This window comes from Bos indicus, chromosome 27 (genome assembly GCF_029378745.1).
Source record: "Bos indicus isolate NIAB-ARS_2022 breed Sahiwal x Tharparkar chromosome 27, NIAB-ARS_B.indTharparkar_mat_pri_1.0, whole genome shotgun sequence".
Classification (NCBI taxonomy): domain Eukaryota; kingdom Metazoa; phylum Chordata; class Mammalia; order Artiodactyla; family Bovidae; genus Bos; species Bos indicus.
In genome coordinates this window covers 24,083,359-24,101,220 of record NC_091786.1, presented here as the reverse complement: position 1 = coordinate 24,101,220, position 17,862 = coordinate 24,083,359, and the positions used below count along the sequence as shown (strand labels likewise).

Sequence of the window (17,862 nt, the reverse complement as noted above, 5' to 3'; positions counted from 1 at the left end):
ATAAAATACAATGCAAGCTGCCTGCAAATTAGACGTTTTTTTCTTTTTTTTTTCAACTGGCATATTTCCTCCTTCTGTGCAGCTTTTATAGCTGTGGCCCTCGCTTTGAATTGAATGCTTCAGCGTGTGATGTAAACATTCAAACCCCGTCACGCACTGGCTGGTTTTCAGAGGTGAGGGCTGCTGCACACAACAGAGGGCATTGCAAGGTCTGAGCTATTAAGAAGGAGCTCAGTAGAAATGAGACAGAACTAGCACTGACATGAACACACAGCCAGGAGCTGAGGTCAGCGAGCTCTGGGTAAAAAAAAACGAAGTTTGACAATCAGAGGACCAGCGCCCAAGGACTGAGCAGGAGGCAGTAAGCCTTTCTTAGCCCCCAGATCGTAACACAGAACCAACACAGTACAGATGTCATCAAACTGGTTCATCTAAAACACATGCCTCTAATGACCCAAATGTTTTTTTCTTCCTGTTTTAGGTAGGCTTCCAACAGGTTTAGTTGTTTGATCTCTCTTAAACGCCAAGCCAATGAAGAGCAGCAAATTAGAAAGGAGGAGAGAGAGAGTGAAAAGTGCCCACAGCAGTGCAGGGCAGAGAAACAGTCAAGATGCCACTCAGCATAAATGCAGAGGTTCTGTTAGCATTGCTGGATGCTGGAGGGCACTGCTGCTCTACTATGAACCTGAAAGGGAAAGTCGATCAGTCATCTCCGGCTCTCTGCGACCCCATGGACTGTATAGTCCATGGAATTCTCCAGGCCAGAATACTGGAGTGGGTAGCCTTTCTCTTCCCCAGGGGAATCTTCCCAACCCAGGGATCGAACCCAGATCTCCCGCATTGCAGGCGGATTCTTTACCAGTTAAGCCACAAGGGAAGCCCAAGAATTCTGGAGCGGGTAGCCTATCTCTTCTCCAGAGGATCTTCCCGACCCAGGAATCAAACCAAGGTCTCCTGCACTGCAGGCGGATTCTTTACAAATGCATTATGTAGTCTCTTTAGAAAGATATAATGGAATTCCCTGGTGGTCCAGTGGCTAGGACTCCATGCTTTCACTGCTGAGGGCATGGGCTCAATCCCTGGTCAGGGAACTAAATTGTGGGGAAGCTGTGGGGAATGGCCAAAAAGAAAAAAAAACATAAAAAGTACGTGGCATATTAGAAATATTTCCCCAGAAGTGATTAAATAAACAATATCTTGGTAACAAAAAGGATCAACCTCAGATACTTCTAATGTTCAACTATATGACCCAGGTTTTTTTTTTTTTTTTATTAAAATTGGTCTAAATTTTGAGTTCAGTTCAGTTCAGTTTCTCAGTTGTGTCCGACTCTTTGAGACCTCATGGACTGCAGCACGCCAGGCTTCCCTTGTCCATCACCAACTCCCAGAGCTTACTCAAACTCATGTCCATCAAGTCGGTGATGCTATCCAACCATCTCATCCTCTGTCGTCCCCTTCTCCTCCTGCCTTCAATCTTTCCCAGCATCAGGGTCTTTTCCAGTGAGTCAGTTCTTTGCATCAGGTAGCCAAAGTATTGGAGCTTCTGCATCAGTCCTTCCAATGAATATTCAGGACTGATTTCCTTTAGGATGGACTGGCTGGATCTCCTTGCAGTCCAAGGGACTCTCAAGAGTCTTTTCCATCACCACAGTTCAAAAGTATCAGTTCTTCGGCGCTCAGCTTTCTTTATAATCCAATGCTCACATCCATACATGACTACTGGAAAAACCATACCTTTGACTAGATAGACCTTTGTTGGCAAAGTAATGTCTCTGCTTTTTAATACGCTGTCTCAGTTGGTCATAGCTATTCTTTCAAGGTGCAAGAGTCGTTTATTTTCATGGCTCAGTCACCATCTGCAGTGATTTTGGAGCCCAAGAAAATACTGTCACTGTTTCCATTGTTTCCCCATCTATTTGCCATGAAGTGATGGGACCAGATGCCATGGTCTTAGTTTTTTGAATGTTGAATTTTAAGCCAGTTTTTTTCACTCTTCTTTTTCACTTTGATCAAGAGACTCTAGTTCCTCTTTACTTTTGGCCGTAAGAGTGGTGTCATCTGCATATCTGAGGTTATTGATATTCCTCCTGGCAATCTTGATTCCAGCTTGTGCTTCATCCAGTCGGGCATTTTACATGATGCATATAAGTTAAAAAAGCAGGGTGACAATATACAGCCTTGAAGTACACCTTTCCCAATTTGGAACCAATCTGTTGTTCCATGTCCAGTTCTAACTGTTGCTTCTTGACCTGCATACAGATTTCTCAGAAGGCACTTAAGGTGGTCTGGTATTCTCATCTCTTTGAGAATTTTCCACAGTTTGTTGTGATCCACACAGTCAAAGGCTTTGACGTAGAAAATAAAGCAGAAGTAGATGTTTTTCTGGAACTCTCTCTCTTTTTTGATGACCCCTGGCAATTTGATCTCTGGTTCCTCTGCCTTTCTAAATCCAGCTTGAACATCTGGAAGTTCTCATTTCACATACTGTTGAAGCCTCACTCAGAGAATTTTGAGCATTACTTGGCTAGTGTATGAGATGAGTGTAATTGTGCAGTAGTTTGAACATTCTTTGGCATTGCCTTTCTTTGGGATTGGAATGAAAACAGACCTTTTCCAGTCCTGGGGCCACTGCTTAGTTTTCCAAGTTTTCTGGCATATTGAGTGCAGCGCCTTCACAGCATCATGTTTTAGGACTTGAAATAGCTCAGCTGGAATTCCATCACCTCCACTAGCATTGTTTGTAGTGATGCTTCCTAAGGCCCACTTAACTTCAGACTCCAGGATGTCTGGCTCTAGGTGAGTGATGACAGCATTGTGTTTATCTGGGTCATTAAGATCTTTTTTGTATACTTCTTCTGTGTATTCTTACCACCTTTTCTTAATATCTTCTGCTTCTGTTTGGAGTTCAGTACCTGTCTATTTAGCACAGGACTTCGCAGACCAGTACAGGAGCTGGCTGGCACATGCTCATACCACCACCCTCCCAGAGGAGGAGCAAGACAGACGCAGGAGATCAGAGAGGCTAGGCTTCTAGAAACAGGTCCCGTTGGAGGTGGGCAGAGCCTGTGTGCCCTGGAGTTGGCCCAAGGGGAGGTGCATGGCAGGGGAGGGGAAGCTGACCACCTCACTTCCCCAGCTCAGAGGAGCAAAAAATAGAGGTTACGATATTACTTGTTCACCTTTTTCAGTGTCCCTTTCAAGTTTTACATTATGTGATTATAATTCAAAGGTATTTTAGGATCAGGTAGCATAACACCACTGGCTAATTCTTCTGAGTTATGGGAAGTATAAGTGACAAGATGCTAGGTAGCACGAAAATTAATTTTTTCACAGTCCACAGAAGAATTGGGTTGATAAGCAGAAATGTTCTATGGATTTCGTGTGCAAATTCTGTTTAACTCTAGGGCACAAGGTAAGTCACTTCCTGTATTTGTTTTCTCTCTGAAATAATCATCTAAAGGTATGCCCAGGGCCCCAAACTCTTGTCAGTTAAATTAAATACTAATGTGTTAGGCAAAAGCCAACAAGGGTGGTGCAAAATGCCATCCGAGACTTTAGGAAAACATATTCCATGATGGCACAGACAGCAGCAGAGCGAAAACTTAGGAATTCAGGGCTTCAAAACCATGTTGTTAACTCCTGCTCCATCTTAGCACTTCCACACACAGACAGACCCTCAGCAGACCTCAGGAAGTCAGAGGGACAATGGCAAACATTTGCTTACCCCAGTGGCTCTTCCTGTGGAGTTGACATGAAAATGACTTCCTCTGTTGGCATGTGACCAATTCAAGCTCTCTCCCTTTAGATTATTTTGAACATTTTGCCCCTACTGAGCTAAACCTTCCTAATTAAAGCAGCTCTTTAACACTCATAATTTCTAGGGAAGGCAAATTCTCCTGAATTTTCCATGTTTCTTGTTAAGAATGAAAGCTGTCCCTCCCACAGTAGAATTACAATCACTAATCAACTTAGAAAGCCAGACCAATGCTGAACACATTTTTAGAACACTGTCTTTCTAAAATAGAAAGTAGTGAATGTCCATATGAATGCAATAACTGGGAGTACGCTATTAGCAAATGATGAATTTCTTTTAAAGCACTGTTGCAAGTTTTACCATTGTCACTACCATTGTCAGGCTGAATGACCTTGTGATACATTTTCTAAAAAGAGATACCACCACAGATGAATTTCCGTTTTAAATGAGATGTTACCCAGATCATAAAGACACTCATGCTAAGGGACTATACAGGTCTGCAGAATTATGTGCCTTTCCTGGGATGTGGCCTGTTTTATAAAGATGAGGTCAGAAGGGGAACAAAGTGGGCAGAGATTCCTGATTTCTATTCCTTTCATCTAGAAAGCCATGGGCTTCTTCTTTGGAATTGCCAGAAAAGAAGAATTTTCCTTCTTGAACAAACACTGATCCTTTAGCAATTTCTTATGTATTTGTCATAAAGAGCTACTGCAGCGCTCTTAATTACTAGAATCTCCTCATGCTCTCTGAGATCTGGGTGTTTATGGCATGCAGTCAGAGTGAGAGGAATCCTGTCAGGGAATCAGTCACCAGGAACCCGGGTGATGTTCTGATGTGAGACCTGGAGTCCCTATTGCCGGGATGTTCCATCGCCCCCTCTGGGAGGGATCAACCCTCAGGGTGAGGAGCCAAGGCAGCCCAGAGGGTTCAGCTCTGAGTTGCTCACGGGAGGCACCAGCAAGACACCCCCACCTCTCCACAGGTATTTTCCAATCCAACAATGTCAGCTAATTACGAGAAGAGCCAAGCCGTGATGAACAGACGACATGCCCTGTATTAACTACTCTGGCCTGGCCTGAGCAGCGTCACAGAGAAATGCAACCGACCTGCCGTCCTTCAGAAGCCGTCGAAGAGGCATCTCTTCCTCAGACACCTGCGAGAGCCGGAGTCCCTCCCGTCACGGTTACACCCAGGCTTCCACCCTGGGATGGGACAGAGCTGCCTGCTTCTGTGTTCACATGGCTTGTGAGTCCACTGTCCTGTTTTGTGTTACTTACATATATAAACACATACACATATGTATACACATGTGTGTATATACACAATATGTATATGTACATGTGTGTGTGTATATGTTTGGTTGGGGGGGGGGGAGAGAGAGAATTATTTGAGATCCCAGGCTCCCTCACTGATAGTGAGCCCCCCTGATGATCACTACAACACTACTCGGTTTTCTTCCAGGAATGAAAACTATGTTTTCTTACTCATATACATTTTGTACACATACACATTGTATTTCACCTCTGTGAACAAAAATGTAGAAACAATCTTCTCTGGGTCTCTGTGACTTCATCTTAGATATAAAACAACAACAACAGGCAAATTTACTCTGTTCACTTTTGTAGACATGTGCTGTCATTAACGGAGAAGGCAATGGCACCCCACTCCAGTACTCTTGCCTGGAAAATCCCATGGACAGAGGAGCCTGGTGGGCTGCAGTCCATGGGGTCGCTAAAGAGTCAAGACACGACTGAGTGACTTCACTTTCACTTTTCACTTTCATGCATTGGAGAAGGAAATGGCAGCCCACTCCAGTGTTCTTGCCTGGAGAATCCCAGGGACGGGGGAGCCTAGTGGGCTGCCGTCTATGGGGTCGAGCAGAGTTGGACACGACTGAAGCGACTTAGCAGCAGCAGCAGCAGCTGTCCTTAAACAGACCAGTCTGTTCTTTCCCTGTCCTTGAACTTTTGACTCCGTGATGTCTTTTACATAAGCCTGTTTTTCCTCTGTTCTGTTTCTAAAGTAGAATTAGACCAAATTTATGTTGCACTGTTCTCCGTTACACAGAACCGTAAAGAGAGAATGGTTATGGCAGGTGCACACTACTCTGTATTGTAGCATTATTCCAGTTCCTTCCATGGGCCATTATTCCAGTCCACTGCATGGATGATTTTCCAGTTCCATTCATGGGTCACTATCCCAGTTCATTCTGTGGACCATTTTCCAGTTCCTTCTGTGGATCATTATTCTGGTTCATTCTCATGGCTCCATGGATGCAGGGTTCCCTCCCGTGAGCCTGTGTCCTTGCTCAGATGTCAGGCTGGTGCGTTCTGGGCTGTCTGATCCATTTAAATGTCAGGGAAAAAGAAGAGCTGGCTGCTCTGACCTGGTCTCTGTTGAGCTTTTGCAATGTATTCCGAGTGTCAGATGTTTCATGCAGCTTTCAATATTAACACTGCTCTGCAGATTAGGGTCTTAAAGATATCCAGACAAGTTTAAAACGTATGAGCTACAGAAAATTAGAATTGCCTCTGGACCTGGAAATAGGAATTGGCACCAAAGCTTTTTATTCGACTGTCAGTCACTTCACACTTTGCCAGGCTCCATCTATGGAAAGGATACGCCTGAGGACAGTGATGAGAAGAAATTCAAGTCTGGGATAGAGTCTCAAGGCTTGAAAGTTCTCTTGTGCTCTTGGGATGGTAAAGCACTCTTCTATCTGAAGAATCAAGAGTCTAAAATGAAGGAAGACACTTTACAAATGATCTATACATTTTTATATCAAAGATGAAGTCACAGATACCCAGAGGGGCTAAGCGACGTGCCAAGCGACTTGTCACAGCAGTGACGATGTGAGCCTATGTGGTCACCAATAGTTATTTTTTTATCACATCAAAATTCCCTGAGTTCTCCTTTGGAAGTCTTTTATTTGTGAAGTATAACTACTGGTGTTTCGGTTTTCAAACTGTATTTTATTGACTGAATGAATGTAAAGGAAGAGCACCCTCGTGTGTCTCCTCTGCTCTCACACCGATTCACTGTGGGTCCCCAGACGTAGAGCCTTCCCACACATCAGGCACCTCTGCTACACCAGATGGGCATCCTACAATTTAACTCAATCCTGACACCACCCACCTGAGCCAGACTCGGACACACAAGATAGGGCTCAGTCCCACAAGACGGCCACCCTCCTTCCCACCACACACACTTCAGATGTCACTGGCAAGTCAGGTTGTCATCTGTGCTCTGACCACTGGTTATCAATTGGTGGTTCCCATGACCCCCTACTCAGATTAATTTGTTGGAGTGGCTCACAGAACTCAGGACAACATTTTACTTACTGGGTGACCAGTTTGTCTCTCAAAAGGCGTAACTCAGGAAGAGCCAGATGGACGGCATGCACAGGGCGGGATCTGGACCTTTCAAGGCCCCAAGCTTCTGCCCTTGGAGCTTAGAGCGTGACACCCTCCTGACACGTGGATGGGTTTCTGTCCACCAACACAGAAGCTCTCCAAATCCTATCCTTTGGAGTCCTTACGGAGGAGTGATTGATTAAATCCTTGGCCCTTGGTGTCTGAACTCTCTGGAGGGCTGAGGCGTAGGCCGCTAGGTCCAACTCTCTAATCACATGGTCCCCCAGGCAACCAGCATCATCCTTAGGGACTTTCCAAAGGTCACCTCATTAACGGAAACTCTGGTGTGGTTGAAAGGGGCTTGTTATTTATTAATTACAAAAGACTCCCATTTCACCTTTATGCTCTGGAACTGTTTCAGGAACTGAGAAAAAAACACATAACAAAAGATGCCTCTAAGGCTTTCATACAGGAAATTATAAGGGTTTAGAAGCTCTGGGCAAGAAACAGTGGTGAATACATATTTCTTAGTATAAATCACAATATCACCTCGACTGACTACTTATGGATAACATGCCCCAAAAGCACAAGAAAAATATGGAGAAACCCCCACTGAGTGAAATCATTAAACAAGAGAATGGGGGGGGGGACATAAAATGGATACTGCTACAATTTCAGAAAGAGGTTTGCAAATTCCAGCTACTTATTTTCCCCCTGGAGATATCTGCATGTATATTTATATATTACAAGCACATTTTCATGACTAGAATTATTCTGGTTTTTTATATTCAAATTAAATATTTCCTGTTCATTTATTCAACGAAGATGATATGGGTGCCTGCTCTGTGCCTGCATTCACAGGGTATAGCTCAGTGAACCAAAAACAGCTGATTTCATGGTGCTTACAAACTAGTTAAAGCAGATAGGCAATACGCAACTGTAGCAGGTTGTTGAAATGGAACACCCTCTCTTGTTTTCATTTCTTGCACAGAAGTGCAGGAATACAGTAATATTGGTCAATATGCTGTCAGGAAAACAGAAACCTCACCAGTTACGTTAACACAGAGAATTTAATGCAAGGAGATGGTTAAACAGATATTAGAGGATCAAAAGTCATAGGGGCAGGACGGTAAAAGCAACTGAATTGCCACCCTGCATTGTCGGAATCAAGAAAAGAGAGTGGGCTTTTCAAAACCTGGAGGGTTAGAGGAGGGGCCCCTAGAGCAGCAACCAGACGCAGGAGACTAGAGAGGGTCTATGGAGGTAGGACCCAGAGTCTGGGAAGCTGGCACTGGCCAGCTAGTGCTGTTTCCTCAAGAGCCCAGACAGGGGGCCCTGAGGGTCTGGGAGCAGATCTCCTGGCCTGGGCGCTGCCTGGCATGGAGGGGTCTCTCAGGGGTAGGCAAAGGGCTGAGGTTTGGAGAGCGCAAAAGAGCTGGGGACTGACTGCTCCCAGAAACAAATGGTCTGCCAGGGCACAGGGCGGTTGCCAGGTGACACTCACAGGAACAGGAAGCAACCTGAAAGAGGCTGGTCCCCCTCCTTCCTCTCACCTCCAGGACTCGCTTTGGTGCAGTGTGTCCTGGGTACAAAGCCACTTGGCAAGGAAGAAGTATTGTCTGCAGAGCCCTCACGCCCACAACACAGCTTGTGGAGAAAGGGGTGCAAGGCCCACAACTTCACAGCAGGCATGGTCCCAAAGACCTGAGGGGGCAGTTAGCCTCATGGGGTGAAGCTACTTGCTACAATACCCAAGCAGGTCATGCAGGAGGACGGGCAGAAGTCCATTAACACTTCCCATTTTAACCATTTTTAAGTGTAGAGACAGTGGCCTAAGTGCCTTCACATTCTTGTGCAACCAACTTCGAGAAGATTTTCCTCTTCCTAAGCTGAAACTCCCTCTCCATGAAACTGTAACTCCCCCTCTCGCTCTCCCAAATCCCCCAGGCCCCATCTTGACCCCCACTCCAGTCTCTGTCTCTATGAATCTGACTACTCTAGAAAGCTCACAGAAGTGGATCACCCAGTATTTGTCCTTCTGTGTCTGGCTTATATCACTTGACATAACGTTTTCAAGCTTCATTCATGGTGCAGCACATGTCAGAATTTCCATTCCTTTTTAAGGCTGAATACTATGAAATTTGTGCTTCCCAGGTGGTGCTAGCAGTAAAGAACCCACCTGCCAATGCAGGAGATGCAAGAGACACAGGTTTGATCCCTGGGTCGGGAAGATCCCCTGGAGAAGGACATGGTAACCCACTCCAGTATTCATGCCTGGAGAATCCCATGGACAGAGGAGCCTGGAAGGTTACAGTCCAAAGGGTTGCAAACAGCTGGACATGATTGAAGTGGTTTAGCACAATATGAAATTTGGTTTTATGACCCTTAGGGCAACATCCATGCTGAAGGACCTGGACACTGGGGAGATGACTGATTTAGAGATATTGTTTTTGATATCCACTTCCCTGCTCTCTCCCTCTCTCTCTCTTTCACATACACACACACACACACACACACACACACACACACACACACACACCACAGCATCCTGAGAAAGAGAGGGAAATGTCTGTCTCATCCCCAAGCAGCAGGGTCCCTAGAGAAACTGACCAGGGATGGTGAAGCGTTCTGGGGTAGCAGCTGGGCACATTTATCATCCTGGGCTTAAAAGGGAAAGGGATAAATACTAGTAGAACAAAATAATGCCATTGCAGCAACAGGGCTGGACCTAGAGATTGTCATATTGAGGGAAGTAAGCCAGACAGGGAAAGACAAATATCATATGATATCTCTTAGATGTGGAATCTTAAAAAAAAAATGGTATAAATGAATTTATTTACAAAACGGAAATAGTAACAGAGGTAGGAAATAAACTTATGGTTACCCAGGGGGAAAGGCAGGAAAGGATAAATTGGGAGATTAAGATTGACATATACACACTGCTGCTGCTGCTGCTGCTAAGTCGCTTCAGTCATGTCCGACTCTGTGCGACCCCATGACCCCAAAGACGGCAGCCCACCAGGCTCCCCCATCCTTGGGATTCTCCAGGCAAGAACACTGGAGTGGGTTGCCATTTCCTTCTCCAATGCATGAAAGTGAAAAGTGAAAGTGAAGTCGCTCAGTCGTGTCCGACTCTTAGTGACCCCATGGACTGCAACCTACCAGGCTCCTCTGTCCATGGGATTTTCCAGGCAAGAGTACCGGAGTGGGGTGCCATTGCCTTCTCCGATATACACACTACTATATATAAAATAGATATCTTATAAGAACCTAATGTACAGCACAAGGAACTCTACTCAATACTCTATAATGACATATGGGAAAAGAATCTGAAAAAGAGTGGATATACGTGTATGCATAACTGATTCACTTCGCTATACATCTGAAACTAACACAACATTGTAAATCAACTATATTCCAATAAAAATTTTAAAAAGACTAGTTACTTAATGAGAACTTTAATCTCAGGAGAGAGCAGCCCATGGAAGTTGTGGCCTTCAGGAGAGAAACAAAGCCATTGTTAAAACCCAGGCCCTTGTTGATATATGGCAAAACCAATACAATATTGTAAAGTTAAAAAAAAAAAAAAAACCCAGGCCCTTGTGGGAGGCAGTTGACATGATGTAATAAATAACTCCACCTCTGTCTCCTCCCAAATCCTGCTTCTGCCCTTCACTGACCAAACCCAGCTGGAAGCCTGAGGGCAAAGAAGAGCCCCCTGGAGGTAGTGCTAGGAGATGGTGCTGCTAACGGAATTGTGGAAGGCAAAGAAAAAAAATGTGAAAGTGTTACTCCCTCAGTCGTGTAATGGACTGTAGACTGCCAGGCTCCTCTGTCCACAGAATTCTTCAGGCAAGAATACTGGAGTGGGAGGCCATTCCCTTCTCCAGGAGATCTTCCTGATCCAGGGATCGAACCAGGCTCTCCTGCATTGCAGGCATATTCTTTACCATCTGAGCCACCAGGGAAGCCCCAGCCCCCTTTTAATGCGCCTCCATTTGCTGCCCCCTCCATGATGAAAAGTGGCCCCAGACAATCAACCTACCACCAGGCAAATGTGTGGTTCCCTTGGTGCTCTGTACCCCTTCCTGGGCTGAGGGTTTAGGACCTCTGCTGATTGACTGAGCACTTGGTTGTGGGGGTAACAGGGTCAGCCTGGAAGAAGCACCATATTATTGAGTGCGAGCACACAAACACACATATATATAGCCCCATCCTTGCCAACATGGCAGCCCAAGAGGTTCGTGCTCCCAAGGAGTCAAGGCTCTGGAGTCATGAAGGAGGGGGTAGCCTGGCCATCTTATATTCTTCAGTCAAAAATATTTGGCCACGGCGGGACTTCCCTTGTGGTCCAGTGGTTAAAAATCTGCCCTGCAACCCAGGGGACATGGGTTCGATCCCTGGTCAGGGAACTAAGAGCCCACATGCCATGTGGCAACTAAGTCAGAGAGCCACAACTGGAGAGAAGCCCGCCTACCACAGCAAAGATCCTGCATGCCCCAACTAAGACCTGATGCAGCCAAAATAAATAATAAAAAATCAAACAAGATATCCTCATGTAGTGAGCCCTTCTGAGAAGCCTATCCATAGCATTCTTCCCTGAACTGTGTTTCTCTGTTAGCAATCCAGTAACCACTCTGTGCATGCAGCAGCCATCTCACCAGACCTTAGCTGACCTCTGGCCAAGCAATGTGTGGCACCTCCATTCTGTCTGGGCCACTACTGAGTCCAGACTCTGATGTACCTGATGGGCAGGCTCCTAGGAGCCCCTTGCTTTGGTCAGGTTGGCAGAACATCTGGTAAGGGCACCTGTCATAGATAAACCTGGGGCAATCTAAAATTATATTTCTCCTTTTGCCAGTCCCCCTCTGAATCCATGTGTGTGGACATTTACCCCAGCGTTCTCTGCTTTCTAGCTTCAGCTGTCTGTAATTCTCCTGGGGTGCAAGCCTTCGGGGCTTGCCTTTGTCTCCCTGGACCATGCAGGAAAGTGACCGGTACAGAGCTGGGGACAGTGAGAGGTGGAGGCATTTTGTAGGTGTGGAGGGGGTGAACTGAGTCCCTCTTGCAAGAAACCCACTGTGGGGGTGGGGAACTGTAGGGTCCACAAGGAAGTAAGGAGGTGCTGCACCCATTAATTCTCAGTCCTGTTCTCAGGGTCCCAATCTCTCCTCCCAAGAAATGTCCTAACTTTCTCATAAAATACTCAGTGACTCTGCAAATTCACCTAATTTGGTAACCCACAAACTCTAACTTGGAGTTTAATTTTCAGCTACAGCTTCAAGACATAAGAGAATCAGGCTTGGGTTAAGAATAATGCGATCTCCATTTGTTTTACTCCTTCGGAAGCTCCGCAAACATCTTACGGCCCTTCCAGAATTCCTCATGGCCTGCTGTACTGTTCTTGGGAACAGCACTGTTGGGTCACCACAGCCTTGCCTCTCTCAACACCTAATTCCTATGACCACGTGGGGGTTGATAGGTTTAGCCTTTTGCTACTGTAAGCCATTAGCTGCCAGATTCCTTTTGAAAACATTAACGATGCTTTTCAGAATGGTCATATTTCTCTGAATAGACTGGACTGTAACAACTACTGATACTAAGTCTAGATATCTTCAGTAAGAAAGAAAAATTTCTGGAATACACTAGGGACTGCACAGAATCAAGAGTCTAGGTTGGAATATGGGCACAAACCAAGGCTGTGAGAAAGACGGGCCAAGCTCCCACTCGAGGCTCCAAGGAGGTGCCTCCTCCAGCTGCTGGTGGCTCCAGGGGCTCCTCTGCTTAGAAGCATAGCTCCAGCCTCTGTCTCTGTCTTTAGTGGCCTTCTCCTTTTCCATCTCCCATAAGAATGCTTGCTTTTAGATTTAAGGCCCACCTGGATCCAGGAGGATCTCATGTCAAGATCTTTGCGACTTAATCACATCTGCAAAAGGCTTTTTCTAAAAGAGGTCACATTTACAAATTCAAGAGGTTAGCATATGGACATATTGTCACCCTGTTTATTTAACTTATATGCAGAGTACATCATGTAAAATGCCCGACTGGATGAAGCACAAACTGGAATCAAGATTGCTGGGAGAAATACCAATAACCTGCAGATGACACCACCCTTATGGCAGAAAGTGAAGAAGAACAAAAGAGTCTCTTGATGAAAGTGAAAGAGAAGAGTGAAAAAGTTGGCTTAAAACTCAACATTCAAAAAACTAAGATCATGGCATCCAGTCCCATCACTTCATGGTAAATAGATGGGAAAACAATGGAAACAGTGACAGACTTATTTTCTTGGGCTCCAAAATCACTGCAGATGGTGACTTCCAAGGAACAAGATACTTGCTCCTTGGAAGAAAAGCTATGACCAACCTAGACAGTATGCAGAGACACTACTTTGCTGACACAGGTCCCTCTAGTCGAAGCTATGATTTTTCCAGTAGTCATGTATGGATGTGAGGGTTGGACTATAAAGAAAGCTGAGTGCCAAAGAACTGATGCTTTTGAACTGTGGTGTTGGAAAAGCCTCTTGAGAGTCCCTTGGACTGCAAGGAGATCCAACCAGTCCATCCTAAAGGAAATCAGTCCTGAATATTCATTGGAAGGAATGATGCTGAAGCTGAAACTCCAATACTTTGGCCACCTGATGAGAAGAACTGACTCACTGGAAAAGACCCTGATGTGGGGAAAGATTGAAGGTGGGAGGAGAAGGGAAGACAGATGGTGAGATGGCTGGATGGCATCACCGACTCAATGGACATGAGTTTGAATAAGCTCTGGGAGCTGGTGAAAGACAGGGAAGCCTGGCATGCTGCAGTCCATGAGGTCACCAAGAGTCAGACATGACGGAGCGACTGAACTGATTTCTTTTGGGGGGCGATGGGGAGCAACATTCCACCCTCTATGCTATCTGTTAGGAACTGATCTGCGTTTTCCCAGATTCACATGTTGAAGTCCTAACCCTCAGGACTTCAGAATGTGACTGTGTTTTGGATGCAGTCTTTAAAGATGTAGTTAGGTTAAAATGAATTTATTAGGGTGAGCTCTAACCCAGGGGGCTTCCCAGATGACACAAGTGGTAAAGAACCCGCCTGCCAATGCAGGAGACTTAAGAGATGCAGGTTCGATCTCTGGATTGGGAAGATCCCCTGGAGAAGGCCACTGCAACCCACTCCAGTATTCTTGCCTGGAGAATTCCACGGACAGAGGAGCCTGGCGGGCACAGTCCATAGGGTCGGCAAGACTTGGACACACCTGAAGTGACTGAGCACACACGCAGTAATCCAGTAGGGCTGGTGTCCCTGTAAGAAGAGAAAATTAACCCGTCGAAGTGTAGAGGAAGATGACATAAAGACACAGGGAGAAGACGACCATCTCCAAGTCAAGAGGAAGGGCCTGGACACAGTCTTCTTTTACAGCCCTCAGAATGAGCCAACCCTGCTGATGCTTTGACTTTGAACTTCTAGCCTACAGAACTGTGAGAAAATAGATTCCTGTTGTTTACCACATGTCTGTGGTACTTTGTTTATTTTTTTAATTGGAGTATAATTGCTTTTCAATGTCCTGTTAGTTCCTGCTGTACAAGAAAGTGAATCCGTTACGCACATATATATATATATGTATATATGTCCCCTCCTTCTTGGACCTCCCTCCAACCTGCCCCATCGCAGCCCTCTAGGTCATCACCAAGCACTGAGCTGAGCTCCCTGTGTTATCCAGCAGCTTCCCACTAGCCATCTGTTTCACCACGGTCGTGTATATACGTCAGTCCTAATCTCCTGATTCATCCCACCTCTCTTTCCCCTGCTGTGTCCACAGGTCTGTTCTGGATGGCTGTGTCTCTGTTCCTGCCCTAGAAACAGATTCATCTGCACTGTTTTTCTGGATTCCACGCACATGCATTAATATACAACATTTGTTTTCCTGCCTTACTTCACTCAGTATGACAGAGGCTCTGGTACTCTGTTATGGCAGCCCTAACACACTAACACACCATCCCACCAGGAAGCGGGGACAGGAAACTCTGCCCGCTTCAGCATCTGTGCAGAAGGGCAAGGCCCCCGTTCACCAGAACCACACGCTAGCGGTCGCCCCTAATCACAAACACAGCTGGGTGTGAGGCAGCCCGGAGCAAGGAGACAATGGCCACCAAAACGCTAGTGCTGCAAGCTTCTGTATAATACAGGGTAGACACACAGCGGGCAGAAGGCAGTGAATCTAGCCGGGGACAGGAAAGGCTTCGTAGAGAAAACGAGCCAAGCTGAACCTTTGAAGAGAAGGGTCTGGCAGGTGGGCTGGAGGAGACAGGTGATACCAGGCAGAGGGAACAGGTGAGCAAAAGGCACGAAGACCTCAAATGTCTAACGTGCTGAGAGAATGGCAAGTCACAAACGTCAAGCAGTGAGCCTAGGTAAGGAGCTTGTGCCTGAGTGGAAATCTGCTGAGTCACTAAGCTGACAGGTTTTTCTGTGGGGGGCAGGGGGGCCGGCTACATTGAGTAACTGGTGCGGCACAAGGCATGGAGGTGGGGTGTGGGGCGATGCTGGAGGGTGGGCTGGGGTCAGATGCTGGTGGGCTCTATGAAATGCTAAGGTACTTGGACTTCCGCTTTAAGTCTGAAGAGGGGGAACCGTTCATCAGTTTGGCGATGCTGTAGAGAATGAATCTCAGAGCTACGCTATTAAGCTGACCCAGTTCTTTCTACCGCGTTGGTGTGTGATGGTGTTTTCATCAATCTCTAGTAAATTGAGGCATTTTCAAAAGGTAAATTTTTCATAAAGCTAAATTTTATTTAATTTTAAAGGATTTTTTCAGTTCAAAATTATGACCTCCCAGCTTTCATGGCAGAGAAGGCAATGGTACCCCACTCCAGTACTCTTGCCTGGAAAATCCCATGGACGGAGGAGCCTGGTGGGCTGCAGTGCGTGGGGTCGCTAGGAGTCGGACACGACTGAGTGACTTGACTTTCACTTTTCACTTTCATGCATTGGAGAAGGAAATGGTAACCCACTCCAGTGTTCTTGCCTGGAGAATCCCAGGGACGGGGGAGCCTGATGTGCTGCCGTCTTTGGAGTCACACAGAGTCAGACACGACTGAAGCGACTTAGCAGCAGCAGCAGCTTTTATGGAGGGTAAATCGTCCACTGCAGTGATGGTGTTAGTAAAGAATAGGTTCTAAAAAACATATAGGTGTGTGCTCGCCTTCAGGTAAAGCAACTGGCGAGGTTTCCCAGGTCTGCAGGAACTCCTGGATTAACACGGAAGGCTTAAGCTCAGGCTGAGGCAGCAGGGGGTTGGGGGGGATGAGACGGAGGTGGAGTCTACAGAAGACGCCTGACAGTCCAGGTTTTACTGTTGTATGCACACACACTCTCTTCCTGTACCTCAAAGACACGGATTTTTTTTTTTCAGTAATAACCCCATGAGTGCCCCTCTTTGGGGTCAATTGTATTATAAACATGTTTTCATGAAATATAAGAATGTATAATTCATCCTCACATTGCTCCCCTTAATTTCATTCTTAGAATAATCATCAGATGATTTATAGTGTTATGGCTGACTACACGGGCTTCCTGTAAAAGCTCCTTGAACAATCATTTCACACCAAAATGACGGTAAATTCCTTGTCACCCAACCTGCTGGGACCTCCCTTCCTAGGAGGAAAGGGGATGGGAAATGTGTTGTGTTTTTTCCTGTCTTGCCTTTTGTGACATCACACCTATCTTCTTCTAAGCTGCTGTTCAGGGGACCACCACCACCCCTCAATTTTAACACAGACTGAGGACTGCTTTTGTCAAATTGACACCAGTAGCAAATGCCTGGGGCAAGTCAGGTGTTATATTTTCATTTTTTCTTAAATCTCATCTTTGATTTTCTTGTTCTTTTCTGGCATTCTCTAATCTACACCATCAAAATGAGTTGTGATCCAGTTATAATAAATACTGCCTACTCGGTGCCCATGGGGGAGTGGCCTTTGATCAGATCAGATCAGATCAGATCAGTCGCTCAGTCGTGTCTGACTCTTTGCGACCCCATGAATCGCAGCACGCCAGGCCTCCTTGTCCATCACCAGCTCCCGTTCACTCAGACTCACATCCATCGAGTCAGTGATGCCATCCAGCCATCTCATCCCCTTCTCCTCTTGCCCCCAATCCCTCCCAGCATCAGAGTCTTTTCCAATGAGTCAACTCTTCACATGAGGTGGCCAAAGTACTGGAGTTTCAGCTTTAGCATCAGTCCTTCCAAGAAATCCCAGGGCTGATCTCCTTCAGAATGGACTGGTTGGATCTCCTTGCAGTCCAAGGGACTCTCAAGAGTCTTCTCCAACACCACAGCTCAAAAGCATCAAATCTTCGGCGCTCAGCCTTCTTCACAGTCCAACTCTCACATCCATACATGACTACAGGAAAAACCATAGCCTTGACTAGACGAACCTTTGTTGGCAAAGTAATGTCTCTGCTTTTGAATATGCTATCTAGGTTGGTCATAACTTTCCTTCCAAGGAGTAAGCGTCTTTTAATTTCATGGCTGCAGTCAGCATCTGTAGTGATTTTGGAGCCCAGAAAAATAAAGTCTGACACTGTTTCCTCTGTTTCCCCATCTATTTCCCATGAAGTGATGGGACCGGATGCCATTTCCTACTTCCTTGTATTCTCCTCCTGTAGCCACCCCCACCCCTCACAGGGACACACATTCCTCACCCAGATATGACCACCTTCATTTCCTTTATTTTTAGATTCTGGAGATACCATTCTGCTCCCAACA

At 46.0% G+C, this 17,862-nt stretch overlaps 1 protein-coding gene across 7 annotated transcripts in view; it reads left to right on the top strand.

Moving 5' to 3' along the window:
• TRMT9B (tRNA methyltransferase 9B (putative)) overlaps positions 1–17,862 on the top strand; it is a 72,124-nt gene that overhangs the window by 18,589 nt on the left and 35,673 nt on the right. For 6 of the 7 annotated variants that reach the window (XM_070781305.1, XM_019953307.2, XM_070781309.1 and 3 more), the window contains one exon: positions 4,737–4,999. The exons of the other annotated variant lie outside the window; for it this stretch is intronic. The gene's annotated coding sequence lies outside the window, so the exon portion shown is untranslated. The remainder of the gene's footprint in view (positions 1–4,736; positions 5,000–17,862) is intronic. 7 annotated transcript variants of the gene reach the window in all.